This window comes from Sinocyclocheilus anshuiensis, unplaced genomic scaffold, assembly GCF_001515605.1.
Source record: "Sinocyclocheilus anshuiensis isolate Anshui unplaced genomic scaffold, SAMN03320099.WGS_v1.1 scaffold997, whole genome shotgun sequence".
NCBI lineage: Eukaryota > Metazoa > Chordata > Actinopteri > Cypriniformes > Cyprinidae > Sinocyclocheilus > Sinocyclocheilus anshuiensis.
Genome location: NW_015555715.1, coordinates 2,054,300 through 2,061,312, shown reverse-complemented (window position 1 = coordinate 2,061,312; position 7,013 = coordinate 2,054,300). Strand labels below are relative to the sequence as shown.

Sequence of the window (7,013 nt, the reverse complement as noted above, 5' to 3'; positions counted from 1 at the left end):
GAGAAACCCGGAGAACTCATGCGTGCACCACACACACACATACTTGTATTTGTGGTTTACGGGGACTCTCCATAGGCGTAATGGTTTTTATACTGTACAAACTGTATTTTCTATTGCCCTACACCTAAACCTACCCCTCACAGGAAACTGCTGCCAATTTTTGAATTTCATAAAACACCGTTTTGTATGTCTTTTAAGCCTTTTGTTTTACGGGGACACAGGAAGTGTCCTCATAAACCATGTTTACGTTGTAGTACCCATGTCATTATACACATTTGTGTCCTCATAAACCATATATACCAGTACACACACACACACACACACAGGAATACAGATCTACAGACAACTCTAGTGTGTTCAGCAGCAGGTGCCCTATTTGTTATTTTCTGTACAATCCATGTGATCTCGAAATTAAGACACAAACATAAAGGTAAAATGTTGCAAGTGTTGTAACTGTAAACGCTGACTTGAGCTATTTAGGTTGATAGAAGTGGATTTCAGGTAACCCTGCTGTCACAGCTCTGTGAATTAACCAATCTGAATCCCTGATAGAAAAAGGTTTCCCATAGAGTAACCTATTTAAAAGCTCTCATGTGTGACTCTTTGACAGTGTGATCGCTCTGTACGCAGTGTTAACCTAGTTAAGTCAGCAGGACTTTTGCTGGCTCCCGAAATTCCCCAGGTACTACGTTAGCCTAGTTACAGAAGATGATGAACATCTGTCATATCGAACAGTTGCTCAAACAAGACAAGTTTACAGTCTATCTCAATATGCAAAGTTCTTTATCCTCTCTTTTACACCTTAGTGATATTTTAATAGTTCAAACTGTAATTTCAACTCAAAGACATACATGTTTAAGAAACACATCAGGTGATTAAAATGTTCAATGCAATGATTTATTCATGGTTTCAGCTCTGAGTCACTGTGCATAATGTTGCAGCAGATATAATAAGAAATAGATGGTCCTCCATTATTTGCCTTGGGAAATTTACACTGGGTGTCTAATTCCTCATTCTGAACTTTAAAGTAAATCCTACACCAACATTTTTTCTGTGACATTTCTTAAAAAAAATAAACTAAGAGCCCTATCACCAGAGTCATGCAATTACTCCAAACAGCAACTGCACTCTCAAATTCTGTCTCTGAAAAAAGACCAACTAGCAAAGGGCAAACTGAATGTCATGACAGAATCAGAAATGACTTAAAAGTGCTGCAGCAGAGGCTGTTTACAGTGAGATATTATGTGATATAGCAGTTGAAGCACCACAAAATGGTCTCAACGTTACAGAAAAAGAACCACTTAAAGTCTAAAATGCCATAATAATCTACCAAAATTATTTTTGTTTCATATATAACAGAACAGAATTCAAATACTAGTAATTAAACTTTAAACAGCTAGGACCTATAGTTGAGCATACCTTGGTAATTTAGATTATATGGTATTATAAATATGTAATAGTCAATATTAGTAAATAGGTGCAGCTTATTCAATATGGCCAGAATTGTTACATATGAAAAATTAAAAACATATTTCTAGCTTATATCTAGCTTAACAACCACTAATAACCATCAGTTTTATCTGTATCTAACCATATAGTTATTTGATGATAAGGGCATGGAAAATGCTTGTCTGCTAAAATCTATGAAAATCTTTAAAGCACATGGTTTATTAATGCACAAGTGATGTTAAAATTCCAATACAGTCATGTTAAATATGTTAAGATATAGTGATTCTACTTAGGCTGTAAAATGGGAAGGAAATCCTGCACTTTTCCCATAAGCTTCCCTGAGAAAAGGAACACAGAATGGGTTAATAGATCTTTAATACATTTTTGTTGTCTTTCTAGTCAACATACTGCTTATTTGATTTCACTTTTTTGAGTTTACATCCACATCTTTGGAGTTGTGTCTACTTTGAACAAACTGCATAAGGATGAGACAGAGACTTGATTAGGTCACCCAATCACATCAACCACAAGACAATCCTTTACTACCCTTCTTTCTTTCCTGTATCTAAGCAACGCTGGCAGATCGGTAAGGGTGGGTTCAGAGTGGAATGAGACCCTCGCATAAATGAGATGGGTTCGGACACAAAGTGGCAAGCCACGGGTCCCTCTTGAGTGCCTTTATGCATGATGCGGGTCAGGGACCACTCTAGCTACACAATCTGAGGCTATCTGCTTTAAAAATAAAAAAGGAGGGGTGAGACATTAATGGACTGAAAACCACATAAGCATTGACCACAACAGGTTATCTCACACAATGGACACAATATTATGATGCTCATGCTTTCCTTACCTTTCAATGCCTATTAGGATACATAACACTTCATCATAATGTATCCTTAAAGCTGGGGCAGTTTTGGAATGTAAAGACACTCACTTCACCTCCTCTCTGGAATGTACATTTCTGCAGACTGTTGTGGATGTTGCACTAAATGAACAGCATTCAGTTTCCATATGATTATTCACATCAGTTCTCTGTCGGTAGTCGTTTCCAGCGTCCTCGTAGTAGGACTAGGATTTTGTCCTGCTGTCCGTTATTTTATCGTCTCTAAGCCCTTGGATAATGTGCAACAATGTAATTCTCACAATACTGCTTGTAGTCCGTGTGTGTGTTGCCCCCCCCCCGCAACCCCCCCCTCCAAAGAAGACACCCTCACCCCATATTCTCCAATCGCGTTTACAGTCTACTGGGATATGTAGTTCTTTAAATGATTTATCACTAAACTGGGAACCGTGATTTTGCTTGTTTAATTACTCAAGTGACTAACCCAATACATTTTTTCTTATGCATTTATATACGCACATTTATGAAAAGTGGTGTCAAGTGGTGTCAGCTGTTGCGTGCGAGTCCAGCGCCCTTTTGTACTACATTTCCCATGATGCACTTGGAACAGATGGTATTCACAGCAGACAGCTGTGACCGAGGATGCTCGGAGAGTAACTGTACATCCAAACTGTCCACAACACATAAGTGATATATATTTTTTCTCTATTTATAATTGTATTCAATATATGATTCTCGTCTATTCATATCTGTTGTTAAATGTATTCACAGTTTTGAAAAAAAAAAAAACAACAGACACAAATGACTTTAATAATAATAATTTTATAATACTGAGATGCGGTATCAAATGTATGTGTAGCTGTCAAGCTGTTATTCTCCATCATGTATGGTTTAAATGTTGAATGAATTTTCAATGTGCATTCCAGACAAGTCTCAGTTGATGAAATACTGCCGCCTTGTGGAAATGGTTCTACATGCTACTTGCACTACAGTTAAAGTATACTAAAAGTATAAGTGTAAACTTTCGAGCATCAAACACACTTTTTAAATAATTTTATTTGGTCATAAATGACAGATTAAATTAGATAGCATGTGATTAGATCTGTTATCGTTGCCTCTGTTAGACGGAGTTTTTTTCGGGTGTTTGTTGCTTATACGGCTGTTGTGGGAATAACTTCGCGAGGAACGAATAGGAAGTGATCAATATATAGCACAGGTACTTTATTGGCACGATTGTTTTACATACAGTATTGCCAAAGCATAAATACAAAACAGTATAAAAAATAAATATCGAAATAAAAATTAAATAAAAATAAGATGACGGCGCGTGCCAGTGATAGTAATGAAAATAAAAATATAAACAAAAATTAACAAACAAATAAAAATACTATTAATTACTAAAAATTACTCATCAAAACAAAATAAACATGCAACTAAAAAAAAAACATTATTCGCCTAAATAATAGATTTTAAAAAACTGACACTGTAACATCTGTTTAAACATACTGACACTCTAGCTGAGATGTTTAAATTTCTTGCCATTTGTAACCATAAATAGTGGTAGTGATATAAATTTGGTCATCGTTTTAAACTGTAATGGAAAGAATGAAACATTTTTCCACTAACGGTATGTGGTCATTTTCTGGGATTTCCACAACCACGGTGCAAATCTCTCACACACACATACACACACACACACACACACGCGGCGCAAAAAACGTGTGCGAGAGAGTTATAAGTTCGAGTGCCTTTTTTCAGAAGAAAGTGATACCGTTTAAAAGACGATGCTGCATTTAAAAATAATTATACGGTCTATAATAAAACCGAGTTCGCCTTTACGAACATTGATCATGGCTTCCAGTTTCCACCAAAAATCATAGGTACTGTGTAGATCATTATGGGACCTCCTTTAGACAGTCTAAAAGATTTCAGAATCGCTCGGCCACTTTGTATAATTTCCCTTTTAAGACCTTATCAATACCTTGTCAATAAACGTTACCATTTTTATTGTATTAACTGTAACTATGTTACTTTGGCAAAAAAAAAGTTTACCGTGGTAAATGCATGTTACATTTCAAAATTACACGTTTTTCATCAGTCAAACTTAACAGTTAGAATTGAATAAAATAATATTCCATAAAACTCAGGAAATATGAAAAACAGAAATATCGTTTTTACAGCACGTTTCTACCAAAAATCTTTTTGAGGTCGATCTTTTCGCTCAGGCATGTAATTGGACAATACCGCTGTGCGCCACAGAACTGGGACTGGGAGGCCCTCTGTCTTTCCAGCGACGTTTGTAGCGACGTGCGACCAGGCTCATGAAATATGCAAGTTTCTCATCTGATTGAAATCTACAACATCCAGGTTGCTATTTCGGTAAATAATTTTCAGACATTTCGCGAATAACCCATATTTGTCTGTCATACTAAAATTTGTTTTCAGAAATTATAGTTATAACCTTTATGTTGACTATAAAGTTTGTTAGCCGACTGGCTAATGATGAATGGACAACTGACTAACGCTTGCAAATTCAAGCGCCCGTTAACAGTAGATTTTGTGTCACATTTAGTAAAATGACAAGAACACTTATTTAGCGTATTGTTTTTTTTCTCCATGCATGTGGTAAGTCGACGAACGATCAAAAGTGAAACTCTAAAAACTTGTTTTCACTATGCAGTGTTCATTTTGTCCTGCATAAATTTGGTTTGCCTTAGAGCTACTAATGAAAATACAAAATGTTTATCCTAAACTTTGTGTTTGAAATCCAGCATATTTATTGTTAAACATAAGACCATAATATGGAACGTATTTGTACCTATGCAGTGCTATAAGCGTAATGTTTCTGTGCTAATTAGATAAAATGAACTCTAATGTGTGCCTTATAAAAAGTCGTTTTGCTGTCCTCACCTTTAACATTGATACATATACAGTCTCTGTTGGACTTGCTTGTAGGTGCTGGTTAAGCTCTTTGTCCTGAGCCTGAAGGTCCAGTGACAGCAGCCATGTTTCTCTACAACCTGACTCTGCAGCGGGCAACTGGCATCTCCCATGCCATCCATGGCAACTTCTCAGGTATGTCACAGAACAATAGCACTTTGTCCTGGCTAGTTTTTTAAAAGCAGAGTATTTTACGTATATTTGTCAGGGTATCTGGAAGAGTTAGTGAGAATTAAGCATAAGTAGTCAAGTGGTCAAGTGCAAAGACCGCAAGTGTGGGTATTTGGACAAGGCTACTGGTAAGGTCCACACGCTGCTTACTATTGAGGTGTTTGGTGTCATCCAATCCCTCATGGCCTTCAGGTTGACAGGTGGAACTAAAGGTGAGCAACTTGGTTCTGATTGTTGTTTTGCGTAGTTCATATAAAGAGATTTGAATTCTTAATATGGATCTCTTCTCTCATCTTGTAATAGACTATGTTGTGGTTGGAAGTGACTCTGGCCGTATTGTGATCTTGGAGTACCATCCTTCCAAGAACATGTTTGAAAAGATACACCAGGAGACGTTCGGCAAGAGTGGCTGCAGACGTATTGTGCCAGGGCAGTTGCAGGACCCAAAGGGCAGAGCTGTTATGATAGGTAAAACTAGACTATGTAGTAAGGACTAAAGTTATAAAGTTATAGTAATTTGACATGCGTTAGGATAGCAGTTCGATTGGGTTTTTTACGATACCGGTGCCAAATCGATACTTTTAAAACGGTACCGGTGCCTGAACCGATACTTAAAAAAAAAAAAAAAAAGGATAACATTAAAGAACATTAAAAATATTAAAAATAAATATACATAGCATTCGGTGCCAAATCGATACTTTTAAAATGGTACCGGTGCCTAAACGGTGCCTGAACCGATACTTTAAAAAAAACAAAACAATGGATAACATTAAAGAACATTAAAAATATTAAAAATAAATATACATAGCATTCACATGCTCCTCGTATGCTCTTATTTCCCGAGTTGTGCTTCCCTTACTCTAAAGCCCTATTTGCACGGGATTAGTATTACCTGGTGACCTCCAGTTATTTGTAATAATTGCGGAGGTTGTCTGTGATCCTAATCCCGTGCGAATCGGCCATGTCTGTATATGCGGAGGTTATCTGTGATCTTAATCCCGTTATTAGTCCCGTGCGAATCGGCATCTCTGTGATTTGGCCAGCATTTGGCGGGTCGGATATCATTTTTTGAGGTTTTTGTTTCCTGTGCGCCTTTTTATCCACCTTTCGCGAAGAATGGAGCTGCGTTGGAGTGTTTGATAGTATTTTGGGTGCCACGGACGGGCTCAAGTGGAAAAAAGGGCACTCCTCATACACTGAACAAAATTATAAACGCAACACTTTTGTTTTTTCCCCCATTTGTCATGAGCTGAACTCAAAGATCTAAGACTTTTTCTATGTACACAAAAGGCCTATTTCTCTCAAATATTGTTCACAAATCTGTCTAAATCTGTGTTAGTGAGCACTTTGCCGAGATAATCCATCCATCTCACAAGTGTGGCATATCAGGATGCTGATTAGACAGCATGATTATTGCACAGGTGTGCCTTAGGCTGGCCACAATAAAAGGCCACTCTAAAATGTGCAGTTTTAGAATGTGCAGACCCTCCTGTATTGGGGGGTCCGGGAGGGTCCGAAAACCAGTCAGTATCTGGTGTGACCACCATTTGCCTCATGCACCATCTCCTTCGCATAGAGTTGATTAGGTTGTTGATTGTGGCCTGTGGAATGT

General features: G+C 37.4%; 1 protein-coding gene and 1 pseudogene across 1 annotated transcript in view; one reads left to right on the top strand and one right to left on the bottom strand.

Moving 5' to 3' along the window:
* Positions 1-2,454, bottom strand: part of LOC107672232 (CMP-N-acetylneuraminate-beta-galactosamide-alpha-2,3-sialyltransferase 2-like) — a 29,198-nt gene extending 26,744 nt beyond the window's left edge. Inside the window, exon 1 of the mRNA XM_016465326.1 lies at positions 2,300-2,454. The gene's annotated coding sequence lies outside the window, so the exon portion shown is untranslated. The remainder of the gene's footprint in view (positions 1-2,299) is intronic.
* Positions 2,455-4,554: 2,100 nt separating this feature from the next.
* LOC107672234 (splicing factor 3B subunit 3-like) overlaps positions 4,555-7,013 on the top strand; it is a 32,642-nt pseudogene continuing 30,183 nt past the window's right edge.